Source organism: Dermacentor silvarum, chromosome 7 (assembly GCF_013339745.2).
Source record: "Dermacentor silvarum isolate Dsil-2018 chromosome 7, BIME_Dsil_1.4, whole genome shotgun sequence".
Classification (NCBI taxonomy): Eukaryota; Metazoa; Arthropoda; class Arachnida; order Ixodida; family Ixodidae; genus Dermacentor; species Dermacentor silvarum.
In genome coordinates, this window is record NC_051160.1 from 8,351,632 (window position 1) to 8,373,827 (window position 22,196).

The window sequence follows — 22,196 nt, forward strand, 5'->3', positions numbered from 1 at the left end:
CAGCAGCAAGATAGAATTTGAGGAGCGATTGAGAGAGATGGCAGAAAAGCGGTGGGCAAGGAGAGTTTTCAGTTATTTGTACATGAGGAATGTTGATACAAAATGGAGGAAGCTGACCAGAAAACTGTGAATCAAATATTTGGACTGCAGGAGGGGTGCAAACCAGGAAACAGCGGTTAAGAAAAAGGTTAAGGAAACAGAGAGGGGTCTGTGGAAAACAGGGATGCAGACGAAATCAGCACTGGGAACATACCGAACTTTCAAGCAAGAAATTGCCAGAGAAAATATCTACGATAATTCTAGGGGAAGCTCTTTGTTGTTTGAAGCCAGGACGGGAGTATTGCGGACTAAAATATGTACCAAGTACCAAGGTATAGACACGTTGTGCGGTGCCTGTGGAGAGGAAGAGTAAACGGCTGAACACCTCATACTTTTCTGTAAAGGGCTTAACCCTACAGTGCAAAGCAATGGGGCAGATTTTTTTCAAAGCATTAGGGTTCAGGGACAGTGGAGGCGAAACGGACTTTAAGCGGGTAGAAATAATTAAACAGAGGTTATCTGATAGGTGACTAAAATCAAGGCAAGGGTGAAATTTCACCCTCCACAAAGTACAAATTATGTTAATAACCACGGCTAGGTGGCGTATGCCGCCACCCGATTTAAAGGGTTCAGCCTCATCCAACCATCGAGCGTCCGTCTTTCGCTCGTCTTTCACAGCTGGCTTGTTCGCGCCCCTTGGCATGCTCGGCAAACGCTCGTGCCACTGCTCGCGCTTTCGTCGTCGTCTTCCACGGCTGGCTCCATTGCCGCTCATCATTTTTAAGCGTAGAAGTTTTCTCTGTCGTCGTAATGGAAAGGCCGCGTTTATGAGCCATTGCTTAAGGGGGTACGAGCCATTCAGTCTTATGTGACTGCCAGATTAATTTTCAAGCAAATTAGTTTTGAAGAATTGCAAGCGACAATGACTGGCAAATGCTGCTACCGACGCCACCATGCAAACTCAAGATACACTCGAAACGTCGAACGCAAGCGACAAGGGCGGACTGTGGGCATAGCGTCAGTGACGTCATTCTATCCGTCGCAGCCGAACGTGTGTAACCTCATTAAGAAACGAACACATCCAATAATTGAGAAATCAACGCTTGGGCAGCGTTTTTTTTTTTTTTTTTCCGTTCCATCGCTTCTTGTGCGCGGTCCTAAACTGCGTGCAAAGTTTCTGCCCCATATGTCGACACCGATAGACGCTTGCCTTACATTGAACTGAACTGCAGAAGTGAAGTATGATTTTTACAAAGCTAAACATACAACGATGAATTTTAAAATCATGCAATGTCACTGCTGAAACAACTAAATGAATGATTGCAAGTTCATGAAATTACACGCTTCACTTAACTGAATTTAGGTTACATTTAGGAATTTAGGTCACAAGCACAAAAACTACTTCATGGAAACTGGTTCATTAAGGTGCAAGGCTTAATTTTACTGATGAGCTCTGCGCATGTACTGAATACACCCATCCAAAAAGTTTACAAAATGCGTTCCCCGTCATTGCTCAATAATGGTGGATGGGCAAGAAATAATATGTTGCAAATGGCAATGGCAAGAGCTGGCTTATTCACTGAATTTGTGCTACATTAATTCAGGTGGCAAATTAACAACACAGAGCTCTTCAAAAACGCCGGTCCATACCCCTAATGTTATGCAAGATGAAGCATCAAAGCTGCAATGACATCCCCCAGTAAAAGAAAAATTATTCATATCTTGTCAGTCACACTCCACCATGCAATTTAACAAGCAGACGTTGGAGCATTGCCCAATAATTCTGAATGGCAGGCTCCCTTCTCCCCTCGCACCTGCCCCTATTCCACACCAATTTATTTCTCATCGCAAACGGCATAGTTGAACTTCCTTCAGATCTTCTTACGCTGACATCTGATTTGATGCACAGCAATCTTCCAATGTCTGCTCGTCACTTCCAGGAAACGTGTACCCTAACATCTTTCACAATATGCAAAGAAATTCATACCCTGAAAAATTTACCTTAGCAGTACACTTTAAAACATTCTCGAAGTGCACACTTACTGAAAAGCTGATTTTTGCATTATTTAAATGACGTGTAACAAAACCTGGCAAATGTCGCATGCATCACATAGTAGTGCAAGTACTGTACTTGCTGCTAGACAAGCTCAAAATCTGCTAACATCAGGTGAGCCTACCCTGGAGAAATTTTGTATCACAGTAGGAAAGATCGAGCATTTACACATTAAGTTATGCAGTATTTTAAATATACAGAAAGCTTTGCCTTAATTTACGCTACTACAAATCATTGAACTTTAGCCTGCTGTACATTGATCAGAAATGGGCCAAAAACTCTTCTGGGAAGGATTTAATAATGCCCTAAAGAACAGACAATAGGCAAGTCGCTACTGTTGCTTATTCACACACAACTGCATATGGCCCACGTCATAACTTCAATAGCAACTATTTTTCATTTCTGGTAGCTGTAAACTAAGTATCATTCACCAGAACGATTATCAGTATTTGACTACTAAAACAGTGTTCACAACTAGCATATTTCACATTCTCCTTGACTGCACCTACGGTATTTAAACGTACAAACTGTACTGCAGTTTTCCAGATTAAGGCTGAGTGCCGCGTTTTTAGGTTATATCACTGAAACTGAACCCTTGGCTCAACATACTTTATTATATCCAAATGCGAGACTAATTAACTGTATGCATATGACCCTCAATTAATCCCGCATATCAAATGAAACATATTTTACTTAACAGCCTATTTTTGTCTGATCAAGATAAACTAATTCAGAGTTCTTGTTTTCATACATGGTGCATAACTGTGAACTACAGATTAAATTGCTAAATGCGTATTATGAGCTACAGTGCTTTGCCTAAACCCTTCATAACACACTTTAAACATTTAGTCATTGCTGCATCCTTGTAACGTAGCCTCGTTTTTATTTTTTGTACCAGATTCTAGTACATCATCAGCCTATTTTGTCCAGTTCAGTATGAAGGCCTCTCTCAGTGATCTTACACCAGCTAACCCTATCTTATGCCAGCAAATTTCCCCATTTCATCACACAACCTACGTACAATAGTTCTCTGCCCTACTTAACTATGCTTCCCTTTTCTTGGCACTCATTCTGTAGCTATAATAAGACCACCAGTTATCTGCATTATCTATCATGTTCCACGCTTTGCTTTCTCGATGTCGCCTATAATCGTTCGTGATCCCATGTGCAGTTTTTGCGTGTTCTCTCAAGCTTCTTTCTCATGATCACGGTCCTCTGCGATTAATTGGCTTAGATAAGTGTACTACTTACACAGATTCATCACATAGATTTCGACCAACCCTCATTTCACTCATAGTTGCTCACAAAAAGCTTGACTTTTGTTATGGTTTCCTTGCGGTACTTAATGATCACTGTGCTACTAGTGATCTATCATTTCTATATATTTTGTTATCTCACCATTTTAACCAAGTTGCAGTGTTAATCTCTTCGCATTTTTTTTCCCCTTTATGACACAACACACTATTCAACTAAGTTCTATACAGCCCACCATTGCATTATTTTGTATCAACTGCATGTTACGACGCGACATTTCCGACTATTTTAGTTCATAATGTAACTCTCAAATCATGATTTCTACATCTTTCTCGAAATTTAGTTGGACTATGCTCCAAAGTATTAATTACTGCAACATGTTTTATCATGACCCCTATGTTTTCATTTTCAGTAAACAATATTTAGCATCATGCACTACATAGAAACGAGAACTGCCATTTAGGAATACTGCACGATTCACAACGCACTCTATTCTTTTTTTCTGTAAAGCTGAATTGAGCTCAAGATCATATAAAGCAAGACCATGCAAAAAATTTATTCCACAAAGTGAATGTTATTATGACAAATTTTTTTAACACTAACAAAGGTAGGCTTCACTGCACACATATGAGCAATTGACTCACTCTGCTCGTCTTCTGTCCTTAAGGGTTAAAAATTAAAAACCATCTTATCGTTTATATGGGCATATGCCGAAATCAGAGAATTCATAAGCATTAAAGATGCTGTTATAGTCATTTTTAAACAGTAGAGGACCACAAGTTTTTTTATTAACAGAACAGTTAGTGTTCACTTTCAGCATAAAGTAGCAATCTAAAATATTTGCAACGCGTGACCTGCACTTGCAGGTTATTATAAAACCACATTAATGCTTGATACTATTGAATAAACAGCATAAAGAAATATCTCTGCACTCTTTACTGCTGCTATGTAACTGCATGCATTATTCTTTTGAAACTCTTACTGAGAGTCACGACTAGAGACCGGATTATATGCAAATGCCTTTTTTGTTCCTTGCGCTCCTATCGCCCCACTTTGATATATGAGCATGAATTAGAGGTTAAGAAGGGCTTTTATAGTGTTCTTATAGTGCTTATAAATGCCTATTTTGGCGTTTGTGCCTAAATGCCTATAAATGCCTGTTTTCAATATCGGCGCCTATATGAGCCGCAAGTTTCGCTTTCGAATGCAGTTAGAGACCGTTATTCATGTTATATACCGGGCAACATTGACTGTTCGGAACTCTATGGGGTTCAACCTAGTCATGCTTTCCCTTCATTGCCACAGAAAGTTGTCCGCGAGTATAGCAGCATTGAAATGGAACGCGCCGGCCAGCATACGCCGCCGCCGCGCTGACATTGCGCGAGCGGTTGGCAAATGCGAAACCGCGGAGAGCCGACAGGGGAAAGGAGAGTGAAGAGCAAAAGAAGAAAGAAAAATGTGATGTTCTGTTTGTAATTTACTTTTTAAGGTGTTCACCGCCATCGAGCGTTTCTTCTCAGCGTACAAGATCATTCTCAGTGACAAGAGGAACAATTTTGAATCCAAAAATCTGGAGATGGTGGAAGTTTGCTATTGTTTCAACAATCTTCACAGTGATTCTTAAGACTACGTTCCGCGTGCTCTCCAAACAGATTTCTTCAAACACGTGCACTTCAAATGGGCGCAATTGTATTTGGCAGTGTTGGGGCATTTTGCCTGTAAAATTCCGATAATGTCATTGTATATGAGAAAATTGCCAGAGTTGTACTTAACAGTCCTCATGCAGGAACATGTTAATTTCTTAATAAAGTGTAGTCTCTCTTGCATTTATTATTTCTCTGTTTTTGTTGCATCTTAATTTCATTGTGCCAGGCAGACATAAATTGTAGCAATTGTATTTGGCAGTGTTGGGGCATTTTGCCGGTAAAATTCCGATAATGTCATTGTATATGAGAAAATTGCCAGAGTTGTACCTAACAGTCCTCATGCAGGAACATGTTAATTTCTTAATAAATTGTAGTCTCTCTTGCATTTATTATTTCTCTGTTTTTGTTGCGTCTTAATTTCATTGTGCCAGGCAGACATAAATTGTAGCGTTTTTTTAATCAGTATTTTCAGCTTTTAAGTATTCTTTTTCATGCATGTTTCACTATATGTGACGCTCGAGTACAGTGGCCATTGAACATGAATATGAGTGTGCTTAATGGTTGAAGCCAATCGATCGTCATTAGTCCAGCAGTTTTATGGGAAAATTGCACGGCTATGTTCAACTGTTGGCGCCTTTGTGCCATCATAGACAATAACATTTCTTGTTTTCCTATCGTACAGGCCGCGCATGTCTTCGTTAGAAATTATTTGCATTTATGTAAAAATTTATTGTGCCTATATTTACAATGTTGGAGGCCTAAAACGTTGTTTTGCCTGCCTATTTTTGGCACCTAAAATGCACTCTTTTAATGCCTAAAGATTTAAGTGCCACAATCATAATGTGTGTTGCATTCTTTAATGCATTGAGAAAATTTTATCATAACCAATATTTAGGTTTTCTTTTACACTGTAATTAAGCTGTGTTTAGAACAACTATTTTGTTAATGCATATTTTAACAGTACCTTAGACTTAATAAACTACAGCATAACTTTCTAATAATGCTCTCCATCATGGCATCAACTTAGCTGTGTTTAGAACAACTATTTTGTTAATGCATATTTTAACAGTACCTTAGACTTAATAAACTACAGCATAACTTTCTAATAATGCTCTCCATCATGGCATCAACTTATCTAAATGTTTTTGAGATAAAAGGTTCTCACTGCTTAACTTACCCTACTTTATCAGTATACGCTGCTCATATCTAATTACATTTTTAAATCTCACTAAAGACGCTGATTTCACTAATTAAAGTGGTACAAATTTGAAAAGTGGTACAAATAATATTGGAAATAATACATCAGAATGATTTTTCAGTCAAGCCTATCATGGAAAACATATGAACAAGTACACATACATCATTTGCAAGGGAAAAAAAAACAAACATTCTCTGCTTTGTCAAGCTAGGCTTTACAATTATCACTGCAGTTGAATCACTTGCATCAAACTCATTTTGTTCAGACCAGTGCCTACTCGTGCTAAGGTTATGTCTCGTAATAACTCCTTCTTCCATAATGGACATTATTTTGCCAAAAGCAATTTTTCTGTCGATGCAACCAACTGATACAAGCTACTGGCTTTAGCTAGCCTGTCTTGCAGAGGTGCACCTGCATTATCGTGTATTACTACATTCGAACACAATTTCCTTAATCAGAACGTTTAGGTAAGATCCACATCATGCAATGCTCTCAAGTATTTAGACTTTGCATTGTTCGGTTTCTGTACTGCTTATCACTCGCATTAGTATCGTATGTGAAAACGGAATACATGTTGCACCACAAAACCATTTAAGACATCAGCATAATTTATATAATATATGATACAAATTTTGGCTACATTTCTTGTCATGTCACATCTATATCTTGATGTTGCAAAATACAATATCTATTTTGCCGAATCACGTCTTGACTGCATCAGTTCGGATGTGTGCGACATATTGCATCAATACCTCTATTTGGTCTAATCATGTCTTGCCGTTATTTGCAAAGCAACTTACATCATTGAAAATAAAATTCCTATCAATAAGATTCTTAAGCTACATTCAAGTAAGCTTCATAGAAAACAGCAATATCCGATTATCTTATAAAATTATTTCTAGTTAGCCATTCCCACCCTTCCAATTTTAACTGTGAAACAATGTATTACACAATGTCTTAAACACCACAGCTTTATATTGCTTATTTACTAGGCTTGATCTCAAAAGCACATTTTTTCACCTGCATCAATCTGTATGTATGAAAACAAGACATAAAATGTTGCATCATTCTACAACACCATAGTTAACGTATTTGAGTGCGTTTTGTGAATAAACAAAAAACAGCTTGGCTAAGTTAGCATGCATTACCACGCACAAAGATACACAAAACTAAACTCATACTTCTGTGTTTCTTCAGTTATAAGCACATAAACCACTTATCTTTCATATTAAGCATGATATCACATTACCTAGAAAATTTCTATGCCTTTTCTCATCAAGTACATTATCGGTCTTCAAGCTTGTTATGGCAAGACTTTACAAGCACTCCACATCAAGATTTCTAGACTTTCTTCTCGTGCTTCGATTTGTTACAACACAACTACAATCACATCTGATTGCGTGGGTTTTATTTTTACAACGCGGTCATTGAAAGACTTCACAAGTGCTTCACATCATAACGATTTCTAATTATTATTTGCCAAGACTTTTCATGCCGTATTGTCACCAAAACAAGTGTAGTGCCACACAAGCAATTTCTTTTACTTCAGTATTGGTTCGTTGAAATAGTATGTTTTTTCACTTATCAGCGCAAATGTTTTTTCACTTATGAATGCAAGAACTACTTCAAGGCGTACCATATCTTTTCGGTGTTTTAACTCATTATGTGCGTTCCATCTTTATAAGCTATAGTGATCATTAGAAGACCATTACAGGTATGCTGCATTGTTAAAACAATTTAAAATAAATTTTTTCCTAGCGCTTGATTCTCATACTGAAATATCACTTAAATGATTATAGTACTGTGCAGTCTCCTTTTCTTTGTTAAGATTATTTCCTTTTCTGCTTGTTCATCAGTAGATATACCTACCACTTCAGGCTACGAATAAAACCACACCTCCACATATACCGCAGCATTTTGTATTTGGTTTTTCTTGGCATTTTTTAATATGCAGGTATTATCTCTAAAGCTAGTCATCACTCGAACCGTACCAAGAATTACCCTTTCAAACGGTCTTCAACCTCAGCATTTCATAAAAATATTTTGCTTTGTTCAAAACCCTCATACAGACATTACCTCAGCATTTTTTTTTTTTCACCTCTTCTTAAGCTAGTCTCATTCTACAGCTATGCAATGTACTTCACATTGTCATAAAAATCACGTGACAATTTCCAATGCCATTTTGTCACTTAACTCATTTATAACTTATTCAAGTAACTGCTTTTATAACTAACATTTTTTCGTAAAAGTACCGTTTCCTTCTTACTGGTTACTTATTAGCACACATACGACTTCGAGAAATAAACATTATTTCTTAATGTACATTGTATCTCCTTAACATAGACATCATTATCTGTTCCATTTCAATATATAATCCTTTCTAAATTGTCTTTCTTCGTTTCTTGTACCGAAATGGGTCATTTAACAAAACCGTACTCTTCCTTGTAAGCAGGACTTCTTGCTACTCACCAGTACATGCACCACTATACCTTCCACAGCTTAGTACTCAGCATTCCATTTCTTTTTAGCACTTCTCATATCAATGAAGTTATACATCATTACAATACAACTAAGGACTTCGGACTTTTTTGAGCATGTCCAAGTCTTTTTTTTTTTTTTTTTGGTACTCAAATGCAATTTCACGAATGTCACCACACATAAACTGGTTTTAACTTCGGCATTTCTTTCAAAAGCATACAAATAACCCCTAAAATGTTTGGTGGTTACTTGTTGCACAAACCGCTTTAGGAACGTCACCCCAAATACAAGAGCATTCATTCCAGTTATATTCTCAGTGTTGTTTTAACCCTTTCAGACGTCAATGAATTCTGTTTCTACGTTTCTTCCGTAATGTGTGTTTTATTACTCAAGCTAATCACGATTACGATACTAAGTATTTATTCTTTGACTCATTCGAAATAAGGTAAAAAATGCACATCTCCAATTTTTTTTAACACTACCTTTGGCTACTATTCGAAACATACCACTTCCGAGTTCACCTATTTAAATAGGAAACCACACCTTTCAAATCTTTATACCTTGCTATAACGTTCCGATGTCTTCGCAGTGCGTACTTAATTACTCAAGCTAGTCATGATTACAAGACCATTACCAAGTACTTCATTTCTCCACTCAACCACAATAAATATAACACCATTCACCATCTCATCTTTGCAAGCATAACTTCCAGTCACTATTATTTCAAAGTTCACCTTCCCATGAAAATAAGAAATCATACTTTTAACATCTTTTTAGCTTCAGCACTCCATTTCTCCGTTTTTTTCCCTAACGAGTGTTTGATCCCTGGAGCTAGTCACGATTACGATATCAAGTACTTCATCGTTTTACTCATTTGAAATAAGAGGAAAAATGCACATCTGCAATTTTTCGTTTAGCATGACTTTTGGCTACTAGTCGAAACAAATACCACTTCAGATTTCACCAAATCAAATATGAAACCACACCTTCCACAACCTTTACCTTAGTATAATGTTCTAACATATTCGCAGCACTTATTTCATTGCTCAAGTTATGATTACAAGACCATACCAGGTACTTCATTTCTCCACTCATCCAGAATAAGTAGAACATCTATAATATGACTTCTTTCTAAGCATAACTTCCAGTTACTCATTTCAAACTTCAAAGACTGTACACTCCACATGTTTTAACTGCAACATAACGTTTCTCCATTCTTTTCTGTAATGCATGTTATATCGCTCAAGCTAGTCATGATTACAATACCAAGTACTCCACTCCTCCACTCAATCGATATAAGTAAAAACAAACTCGTGCTATTTTTCTTAGCCTAACTTCAAGCTACTAGTGAAAACATAAACCACTTCAGAGTTCAACTCCGAAACCACACCTTCCACATCTTTATACTTCGGTATAACGTTCTGAAATTTTTCGCAGTGCTTATTTCATTGCTCAAGCTAGTCATGATTACAAGACCATACCAGGTACTTCATTTCTCCACTCAACCAGAATAAGTACGACACCCATCACCATCTCTTCTTTGCAAGCATAACTTCCAGTCACTATTATTTCAAAGTTCACCTTGCCATTAAAATAAGAAATCATGCTTTCGACCTCAGCATTTCGTTTGTCAGTTCTTTTGCGTAATGCATGTTTTATCGCTGAAGCTAGTCATGATTACGATATCAAGTACTTCATTCTTTTACTAATTTGAAACAAGATGAAAAATGCACATCTGCAATTTTTCGTTTAGCATGACTTTTGGCTACTAGTCAAAACAAATACCCTTTAAAGTTCACCTAATCAATATGAAACCACACCTTCCACATTTTATACTTTAGTATAACGTTCTAAACTTTTCGCAGTGCTTATTTCATTGCTCAAGCTAGTCATGATTACAAGACCATACCAGGTACTTCATTTCTCCACTCAACCAGAATAAGTAGAACACCATTCACCATCACTTCTTTGTAAGCATAGCGTCTAGTTACTATCATTTAAAACACCACTTCGTTTGTCAGTTATTTTGCGTAATACACGTTATATCGCTCATAGCATGACTTTTGGCTACTATACTAACCATATACCATTTCTACATCTTTAGTATAACGTTCTGAACTTTTTCACAGTGCGTATTTCATTGCTCAAGAGAGTCATGATTACAACACCATACCAGGTACTCCATTTCTCCACTTAACCAGAACAAGTAAAACACCCATCACCATCTCTTCTTTGAAAGCATAACTTCCAGTCACTATTATTTCAAAGTACACCTTCCCATTAAAATAAGAAATCATGCTTTCGACCTCAGCATTTCGTTTGTCAGTTCTTTTGCGTAATGCATGTTTTATCGCTGAAGCTAGTCCTGATTACGATATCAAGTACTTCATTCTTTTACTAATTTGAAACAAGATGAAAAATGCACATCTACAATTTTTCGTTTACCATGACTTTTGGCTACTAGTCAAAACAAATACCACTTTAAAGTTCACCTAATCAAATATGAAACCACACCTTCCACATCCTTTACCTTAGTGCTTATTTCATTGCTCAAGCTAGTCATGATTACAAGACCATACCAGGTACTTCATTTCTCCACTCAACCAGAATAAGTAGAACACCATTCACCATCACTTCTTTGTAAGCATAGCGTCTAGTTACTATCATTTAAAACACCACTTCGTTTGTCAGTTATTTTGCGTAATACACGTTATATCGCTCATAGCATGACTTTTCGCTACTATACTAACCATATACCATTTCTACATCTTTATACTTTAGTATAACGTTCTGAACTTTTTCACAGTGCAGATTTCATTGCTCAAGAGAGTCATGATTACAACACCATACCAGGTACTCCATTTCTCCACTTAACCAGAACAAGTAAAACACCCATCACCATCTCTTCTTTGAAAGCATAACTTCCAGTCACTATTATTTCAAAGTTCACCTTCCCATCATATAAGAAACCATACTTTCAACATTTTTTTAACTTCAGCATTTCGTTTCGTCCGTTCTTTTCCGTAACGCATGTTTGATCGCTCAAGCTAGTCATGATTACGATATCAAGTACTTCATTCCTCCACTCAATCGAAATAAGTAGAACACACATTCCTCCGATTTTTCTTTAGCCTAACTTCAAGCTACTAGTGAAAACATAAACTACTTCAGAGTTAAACTCCAAAACCACACCTTCCACGTTTTTATACTTTAGTATAACGTTCTAAACTTTTTCACAGTGCGTATTTCATTGCTCAAGAGAGTCATGATTACAAGACCATACCAGGTACTCCATTTCTCCACTTAACCAGAACAAGTAAAACACCCATCACCATCTCTTCTTTGAAAGCATAACTTCCAGTCACTATTATTTCAAAGTTCACCTTCCCATCATATAAGAAACCATACTTTCAACATTTTTTTAACTTCAGCATTTCATTTCGTCTGTTTTTTTCCGTAACGCGTTTGATCGCTCAAACTAGTCACGATTACAACACCAAATACTCCATTCCTCCACTCAATCGAAATAAGTAGAACACACATTCCTCCGATTTTTCTTTAGCCTAACTTCAAGCTACTAGTGAAAACATATACGACCTCAGAGATCACCAACTACGAAACCACACCTTCTGCATCTTTATACTTTGGTATAACGTTCTCAACTTTTTCGCAGTGCGTATTTCATTGCTCAAAAGAGTTATGATTACAAGACCATACCAGGTACTTCATTTCTCCACTCATCCAGAATAAGTTGAACATCTATAATATGACTTCTTTCTAAGCATAACTTCCAGTTACTCATTTCAAACTTCAAAGACTGTACACTCCACATGTTTTAACTGCAACATAACGTTTCTCCATTCTTTTCTGTAATGCATGTTATATCGCTCAAGCTAGTCATGATTACAATACCAAGTACTCCACTCCTCCACTCAATCGATATAAGTAGAAAACAAACTCGTGCTATTTTTCTTTAGCATGACTTCTTGCTACTACTCAAAATATATACCACTTCTGCATTTTTAAACTTGGGTATAACGTCCTGAAATTTTTCGCAGTGCCTATTTCATTGCTCAAGCTAGTCATGATTACAAAACATACCAGGTACTTCATTTCTCCACTCAACCAGAACAAGTAAAACACCCATCTCCATCTCTTCTTTACAAGCATACTTTCCAGTCACTATTATTTCAAAGTTCACGTTCCCATCATATAAGAAACCAAACTTTCAACATTTTTATAACTTCAGCATTTCGTTTCGTCCGTTCTTTTCCGTAACGCATGTTTGATCGCTCAAGCTACTCACTATTACAACCAAATACTCCATTCCTCCACTAAATTGAAATAAGTAGAACACACATTCCTCCGATTTTTCTTTAGCCTAACTTCAAGCTACTAGTGAAAACATTAACCACTTCAGAGTTCAACTCCGAAACCACACCTTCCACATCTTTATACTTCGGTATAACGTTCTGAAATTTTTCGCAGTGCTTATTTCATTGCTCAAGCTAGTCATGATTACAAGACCATACCAGGTACTTCATTTCTCCACTCAACAAGAATAAGTAAAACACCCATCACCATCTCTTCTTTGCAAGCATAAGTTCCAGTCACTATTATTTCAAAGTACACCTTCCCATTAAAATAAGAAATCATGCTTTCGACCTCAGCATTCCGTTTGTCAGTTCTTTTGCGTAATGCATGTTTTATCGCTGAAGCTAGTCATGATTACGATATCAAGTACTTCATTCTTTTACTAATTTGAAACAAGATGAAAAATGCACATCTGCAATTTTTCGTTTAGCATGACTTTTGGCTACTAGTCAAAACAAATACCACTTTAAAGTTCACCTAATCAAATATGAAACCACACCTTCCACATCCTTTACCTTAGTGCTTATTTCATTGCTCAAGCTAGTCATGATTACAAGACCATACCAGGTACTTCATTTCTCCACTCAACCAGAATAAGTAGAACACCATTCACCATCACTTCTTTGTAAGCATAGCGTCTAGTTACTATCATTTAAAACACCACTTCGTTTGTCAGTTATTTTGCGTAATACACGTTATATCGCTCATAGCATGACTTTTGGCTACTATACTAACCATATACCATTTCTACATCTTTATACTTTAGTATAACGTTCTGAACTTTTTCACAGTGCAGATTTCATTGCTCAAGAGAGTCATGATTACAACACCATACCAGGTACTCCATTTCTCCACTTAACCAGAACAAGTAAAACACCCATCACCATCTCTTCTTTGAAAGCATAACTTCCAGTCACTATTATTTCAAAGTTCACCTTCCCATCATATAAGAAACCAAACGTTCAACATTTTTTTAACTTCAGCATTTCGTTTCGTCCGTTCTTTTCCGTAACGCATGTTTGATCGCTCAAGCTAGTCACAATTACAACACCAAATACTCCATTCCTCCACTCAATCGAAATAAGTAGAACACACATTCCTCCGATTTTTCTTTAGCCTAACTTCAAGCTACTAGTGAAAACATAAACTACTTCAGAGTTAAACTCCAAAACCACACCTTCCACATTTTTATACTTTAGTATAACGTTCTAAACTTTTTCGCAGTGCGTATTTCATTGCTCAAGAGAGTCATGATTACAAGACCATACCAGGTACTTCATTTCTCCACTCAACCAGAATAAGTACGACACCCATCACCAACTCTTCTTTGCAAGCTTAACTTCCAGTCACTATTATTTCAAAGTTCACCTTCCCATCATATAAGAAACCAAACGTTCAACATTTTTTTAACTTCAGCATTTCGTTTCGTCCGTTCTTTTCCGTAACGCATGTTTGATCGCTCAAGCTAGTCACGATTACAACACCAAATACTCCATTCCTCCACTCGAAATAAGTAGAACACACATTCCTCCGAATTTTCTTTAGCCTAACTTCGAGCTACTACTGAAAACATAAACCACTTCAGAGTTCAACTCCGAAACCACACCTTCCACATCTTTATACTTCGGTATAACGTTCTGAAATTTTTCGCAGTGCGTATTTCATTGCTCAAGAGAGTCATGATTACAAGACCATACCAGGTACTTCATTTCTCCACTCAACCAGAATAAGTACGACACCCATCACCAACTCTTCTTTGCAAGCTTAACTTCCAGTCACTATTATTTCAAAGTTCACCTTCCCATCATATAAGAAACCATACTTTCAACATTTTTTTAACTTCAGCATTTCATTTCGTCTGTTTTTTTCCGTAACGCGTTTGATCGCTCAAGCTAGTCACGATTACATATCAAAGTACTCATTCCTCCACTCAATCGAAATAAGTAGAACACACATTCCTCCGATTTTTCTTTAGCCTAACTTCAAGCTACTAGTGAAAACATAAACTACTTCAGAGTTAAACTCCGAAACCACACCTTCCACATTTTTATACTTTAGTATAACGTTCTAAACTTTTTCGCAGTGCGTATTTCATTGCTCAAGAGAGTCATGATTACAAGACCATACCAGGTACTTCATTTCTCCACTCAACCAGAATAAGTACGACACCCATCACCAACTCTTCTTTGCAAGCTTAACTTCCAGTCACTATTATTTCAAAGTTCACCTTCCCATCATATAAGAAACCATACTTTCAACATTTTTTTAACTTCAGCATTTCATTTCGTCTGTTCTTTTCCGTAACGCGTTTGATCGCTCAAGCTACTCACGATTACAACACCAAATACTCCATTCCTCCACTCAATCGAAATAAGTATCCGATTTTTCTTTAGCCTAACTTCAAGCTACTAGTGAAAACATATACGACCTCAGAGATCACCAACTACGAAACCACACCTTCCGCATCTTTATACTTTGGTATAACGTTCTCAACTTTTTCGCAGTGCGTATTTCATTGCTCAAAAGAGTTATGATTACAAGACCATACCAGGTACTTCATTTCTCCACTCATCCAGAATAAGTTGAACATCTATAATATGACTTCTTTCTAAGCATAACTTCCAGTTACTCATTTCAAACTTCAAAGACTGTACACTCCACATGTTTTAACTGCAACATAACGTTTCTCCATTCTTTTCTGTAATGCATGTTATATCGCTCAAGCTAGTCATGATTACAATACCAAGTACTCCACTCCTCCACTCAATCGATATAAGTAGAAAACAAACTCGTGCTATTTTTCGTTAGCATGACTTCTTGCTACTACTCAAAATATATACCACTTCTGCATCTTTATACTTGGGTATAACGTCCTGAAATTTTTTGCAGTGCCTATTTCATTGCTCAAGCTAGTCATGATTACAAGACCATACCAGGTACTTCATTTCTCCACTCAACCAGAACAAGTAAAACACCCATCTCCATCTCTTCTTTACAAGCATACCTTCCAGTCACTATTATTCACGTTCCCATCATATAAGAAACCATACTTTCAACATTTTTTTAACTTCAGCATTTCGTTTCGTCCGTTCTTTTCCGTAACGCATGTTTGATCGCTCAAGCTAGTCACGATTACAACACCAAATACTCCATTCCTCCACTCAATCGAAATAAGTAGAACACACATTCCTCCGATTTTTCTTTAGCCTAACTTCAAGCTACTAGTGAAAACATAAACTACTTCAGAGTTAAACTCCGAAACCACACCTTCCACATTTTTATACTTTAGTATAACGTTCTAAACTTTTTCGCAGTGCGTATTTCATTGCTCAAGAGAGTCATGATTACAAGACCATACCAGGTACTTCATTTCTCCACTCAACCAGAATAAGTACGACACCCATCACCATCTCTTCTTTGCAAGCTTAACTTCCAGTCACTATTATTTCAAAGTTCACCTTCCCATCATATAGGAAACCATACTTTCAACATTTTTTAACTTCAGCATTTCCTTTCGTCCGTTCTTTTCTGTAACGCATGTTTGATCGCTCAAGCTACTCACGATTACAACACCAAATACTCCATTCCTCCACTCAATCGAAATAAGTATCCGATTTTTCTTTAGCCTAACTTCAAGCTACTAGTGAAAACATAAACCACTTCAGAGTTCAACTCCGAAACCACACCTTCCACATCTTTATACTTCGGTATAAGGTTCTGAAATTTTTCGCAGTGCTTATTTCATTGCTCAAGCTAGTCATGATTACAAGACCATACCAGGTACTTCATTTCTCCACTCAACCAGAATAAGTACGACACCCATCACCATCTCATCTTTGCAAGCATAACTTCCAGTCACTATTATTTCAAAGTTCACCTTCCCATGAAAATAAGAAATCATGCTTTCGACCTCAGCATTTCGTTTGTCAGTTCTTTTGGGTTGTGCATGTTTTATCGCTGAAGCTAGTCATGATTACGATATCAAGTACTTCATTCTTTTACTAATTTGAAACAAGATGAAAAATGCACATCTGCAATTTTTCGTTTACCATGACTTTTGGCTACTAGTCAAAACAAATACCACTTTAAAGTTCACCTAATCAAATATGAAACCACACCTTCCACATTTTTATACTTTAGTATAACGTTCTAAACTTTTTCGCAGTGCATATTTCATTGCTCAAGAGAGTCATGATTACAAGACCATACCAGGTACTTCATTTCTCCGCTCAACCAGAATAAGTACGACACCCATCACCATCTCATCTTTGCAAGCATAACTTCCAGTCACTATTATTTCAAAGTTCACCTTCCCATGAAAATAAGAAATCATACTTTTAACATCTTTTTAACTTCAGCATTCCATTTATCAGTTTTTTTCCCTAACGCATGTTTGATCCCTGGAGCTAAGTCATGATTTTGATATCAAGTACTTCATTGTTTTACTAATTTGAAACAAGATGAAAAATGCACATCTGCAATTTTTCGTTTAGCATGACTTTTGGCTACTAGTCAAAACAAATACCACTTTAAAGTTCACCTAATCAAATATGAAACCACACCTTCCACATTTTTATACTTTAGTATAACGTTCTGAAATTTTTCGCAGTGCCTATTTCATTGCTCAAGCTAGTCATGATTACAAGACCATACCAGGTACTTCATTTCTCCACTCAACCAGAATAAGTACGACACCCATCACCATCTCTTCTTTGCAAGCTTAACTTCCAGTCACTATTATTTCAAAGTTCACCTTCCCATCATATAGGAAACCATACTTTCAACGTTTTTTTAACTTCAGCATTTCCTTTCGTCCGTTCTTTTCTGTAACGCATGTTTGATCGCTCAAGCTACTCACGATTACAACACCAAATACTCCATTCCTCCACTCAATCGAAATAAGTATCCGATTTTTCTTTAGCCTAACTTCAAGCTACTAGTGAAAACATAAACCACTTCAGAGTTCAACTCCGAAACCACACCTTCCACATTTTTATACTTTAGTATAACGTTCTAAACTTTTTCGCAGTGCGTATTTCATTGCTCAAGAGAGTCATGATTACAAGACCATACCAGGTACTTCATTTCTCCACTCAACCAGAATAAGTACGACACCCATCACCATCTCTTCTTTGCAAGCTTAACTTCCAGTCACTATTATTTCAAAGTTCACCTTCCCATCATATAGGAAACCATACTTTCAACATTTTTTTAACTTCAGCATTTCGTTTCGTCCGTTCTTTTCCGTAACGCATGTTTGATCGCTCAAGCTACTCACGATTACAACACCAAATACTCCATTCCTCCACTCAATCGAAATAAGTAGAACACACATTCCTCCGATTTTTCTTTAGCCTAACTTCAAGCTACTAGTGAAAACATAAACTACTTCAGAGTTAAACTCCGAAACCACACCTTCCACATTTTTATACTTTAGTATAACGTTCTAAACTTTTTCGCAGTGCGTATTTCATTGCTCAAGAGAGTCATGATTACAAGACCATACCAGGTACTTCATTTCTCCACTCAACCAGAATAAGTACGACACCCATCACCATCTCTTCTTTGCAAGCTTAACTTCCAGTCACTATTATTTCAATGTTCACCTTCCCATCATATAGGAAACCATACTTTCAACGTTTTTTTAACTTCAGCATTTCGTTTCGTCTGTTCTTTTCCGTAACGCATGTTTGATCGCTCAAGCTACTCACGATTACAACACCAAATACTCCATTCCTCCACTCAATCGAAATAAGTAGAACACACATTCCTCCGATTTTTCTTTAGCCTAACTTCAAGCTACTAGTGAAAACATTAACCACTTCAGAGTTCAACTCCGAAACCACACCTTCCACATCTTTATACTTCGGTATAACGGTCTGAAATTTTTCCCAGTGCTTATTTCATTGCTCAAGCTAGTCATGATTACAAGACCATACCAGGTACTTCATTTCTCCACTCATCCAGAATAAGTTGAACATCTATAATATGACTTCTTTCTAAGCATAACTTCCAGTTACTCATTTCAAACTTCAAAGACTGTACACTCCACATGTTTTAACTGCAACATAACGTTTCTCCATTCTTTTCTGTAATGCATGTTATATCGCTCAAGCTAGTCATGATTACAATACCAAGTACTCCACTCCTCCACTCAATCGATATAAGTAGAAAACAAACTCGTGCTATTTTTCTTTAGCATGACTTCTTGCTACTACTCAAAATATATACCACTTCTGCATTTTTAAACTTGGGTATAACGTCCTGAAATTTTTCGCAGTGCCTATTTCATTGCTCAAGCTAGTCATGATTACAAAACATACCAGGTACTTCATTTCTCCACTCAACCAGAACAAGTAAAACACCCATCTCCATCTCTTCTTTACAAGCATACTTTCCAGTCACTATTATTTCAAAGTTCACGTTCCCATCATATAAGAAACCAAACTTTCAACATTTTTTTAACTTCAGCATTTCGTTTTGTCTGTTCTTTTCCGTAACGCATGTTTGATCGCTCAAGCTAGTCACGATTACAACACCAAATACTCCATTCCTCCACTCAATCGAAATAAGTAGAACACACATTCCTCCGATTTTTCTTTAGCCTAACTTCAAGCTACTAGTGAAAACATAAACTACTTCAGAGTTAAACTCCGAAACCACACCTTCCACATTTTTATACTTTAGTATAACGGTCTAAACTTTTTCGCAGTGCGTATTTCATTGCTCAAGAGAGTCATGATTACAAGACCATACCAGGTACTTCATTTCTCCACTCAACCAGAATAAGTACGACACCCATCACCATCTCATCTTTGCAAGCATAACTTCCAGTCACTATTATTTCAAAGTTCACCTTCCCATGAAAATAAGAAATCATGCTTTCGACCTCAGCATTTCGTTTGTCAGTTCTTTTGGGTTGTGCATGTTTTATCGCTGAAGCTAGTCATGCTTACGATATCAAGTACTTCATTCTTTTACTAATTTGAAACAAGATGAAAAATGCACATCTGCAATTTTTCGTTTAGCATGACTTTTGGCTACTAGTCAAAACAAATACCACTTTAAAGTTCACCTAATCAAATATGAAACCACACCTTCCACATTTTTATACTTTAGTATAACGTTCTGAAATTTTTCGCAGTGCCTATTTCATTGCTCAAGCTAGTCATGATTACAAAACATACCAGGTACTTCATTTCTCCACTCAACCAGAACAAGTAAAACACCCATCTCCATCTCTTCTTTACAAGCATACCTTCCAGTCACTATTATTTCAAAGTTCACCTTCCCATCATATAGGAAACCATACTTTCAACATTTTTTTAACTTCAGCATTTCGTTTCGTCTGTTCTTTTCCGTAACGCATGTTTGATCGCTCAAGCTACTCACGATTACAACACCAAATACTCCATTCCTCCACTCAATCGGAATAAGTAGAACACACATTCCTCCGATTTTTCTTTAGCCTAACTTCAAGCTACTAGTGAAAACATAAACTACTTCAGAGTTAAACTCCGAAACCACACCTTCCACATTTTTATACTTTAGTATAACGTTCTAAACTTTTTCGCAGTGCGTATTTCATTGCTCAAGAGAGTCATGATTACAAGACCATACCAGGTACTTCATTTCTCCACTCAACCAGAATAAGTACGACACCCATCACCATCTCTTCTTTGCAAGCTTAACTTCCAGTCACTATTATTTCAAAGTTCACCTTCCCATCATATAGGAAACCATACTTTCAACAGTTTTTTTAACTTCAGCATTTCGTTTCGTCTGTTCTTTTCTGTAACGCATGTTTGATCGCTCAAGCTACTCACGATTACAACACCAAATACTCCATTCCTCCACTCAATCGAAATAAGTATCCGATTTTTCTTTAGCCTAACTTCAAGCTACTAGTGAAAACATAAACCACTTCAGAGTTCAACTCCGAAACCACACCTTCCACATTTTTATACTTTAGTATAACGTTCTAAACTTTTTCGCAGTGCGTATTTCATTGCTCAAGAGAGTCATGATTACAAGACCATACCAGGTACTTCATTTCTCTACTCAACCAGAATAAGTACGACACCCATCACCATCTCTTCTTTGCAAGCTTAACTTCCAGTCACTATTATTTCAATGTTCACCTTCCCATCATATAGGAAACCATACTTTCAACATTTTTTTAACTTCAGCATTTCGTTTCGTCCCTTCTTTTCCGTAACGCATGTTTGATCGCTCAAGCTACTCACGATTACAACACCAAATTCTCCATTCCTCCACTCAATCGAAATAAGTAGAACACACATTCCTCCGATTTTTCTTTAGCCTAACTTCAAGCTACTAGTGAAAACATAAACTACTTCAGAGTTAAACTCCGAAACCACACCTTCCACATTTTTATACTTTAGTATAACGCTCTAAACTTTTTCGCAGTGCGTATTTCATTGCTCAAGAGAGTCATGATTACAAGACCATACCAGGTACTTCATTTCTCCACTCAACCAGAATAAGTACGACACCCATCACCATCTCTTCTTTGCAAGCTTAACTTCCAGTCACTATTATTTCAAAGTTCACCTTCCCATCATATAGGAAACCATACTTTCAACATTTTTTTAACTTCAGCATTTCCTTTCGTCCGTTCTTTTCCGTAACGCATGTTTGATCGCTCAAGCTACTCACGATTACAACACCAAATACTCCATTCCTCCACTCAATCGAAATAAGTATCCGATTTTTCTTTAGCTTAACTTCAAGCTACTAGTGAAAACATAAACCACTTCAGAGTTCAACTCCGAAACCACACCTTCCACATCTTTATACTTCGGTATAACGTTCTGAAATTTTTCGCAGTGCTTATTTCATTGCTCAAGCTAGTCATGATTACAAGACCATACCAGGTACTTCATTTCTCCACTCAACCAGAATAAGTACGACACCCATCACCTTAACATCTTTTTAACTTCAGCATTCCATTTATCAGTTTTTTTCCCTAACGCATGTTTGATCCCTGGAGCTAAGTCATGATTTTGATATCAAGTACTTCATTGTTTTACTAATTTGAAACAAGATGAAAAATGCACATCTGCAATTTTTCGTTTAGCATGACTTTTGGCTACTAGTCAAAACAAATACCACTTTAAAGTTCACCTAATCA

General features: G+C 36.9%; 2 long non-coding RNA genes across 4 annotated transcripts; one reads left to right on the forward strand and one right to left on the reverse strand.

The window, feature by feature from the left end:
- Positions 1–1,820: 1,820 nt before the first annotated feature.
- Positions 1,821–19,701, reverse strand: LOC125946610 (uncharacterized). Of its 2 annotated transcripts, XR_007467702.1 has the most exons (7): positions 19,074–19,701; positions 15,500–15,646; positions 14,840–15,078; positions 13,110–13,977; positions 11,861–12,679; positions 10,942–11,182; positions 1,821–9,402 (listed from the first exon to the last, which is right to left on the reverse strand). It is a non-coding gene; the product is annotated as an uncharacterized LOC125946610 (long non-coding RNA). The 2 variants fall into 2 exon arrangements; XR_007467701.1 differs by lacking the exons at positions 14,840–15,078; positions 15,500–15,646; positions 19,074–19,701 and adding an exon at positions 17,139–17,236 and having other exon boundaries at positions 13,110–13,519.
- On the forward strand, positions 10,516–22,195 carry LOC125946611 (uncharacterized). 2 transcript variants are annotated; one of them, XR_007467703.1, is made up of 4 exons: positions 10,516–10,844; positions 11,955–13,137; positions 16,757–17,452; positions 22,061–22,195. It is a non-coding gene; the product is annotated as an uncharacterized LOC125946611 (long non-coding RNA). The 2 variants fall into 2 exon arrangements; XR_007467704.1 differs by lacking the exons at positions 10,516–10,844; positions 11,955–13,137 and adding exons at positions 13,565–13,609; positions 15,594–15,912.
- Position 22,196: the final 1 nt, after the last annotated feature.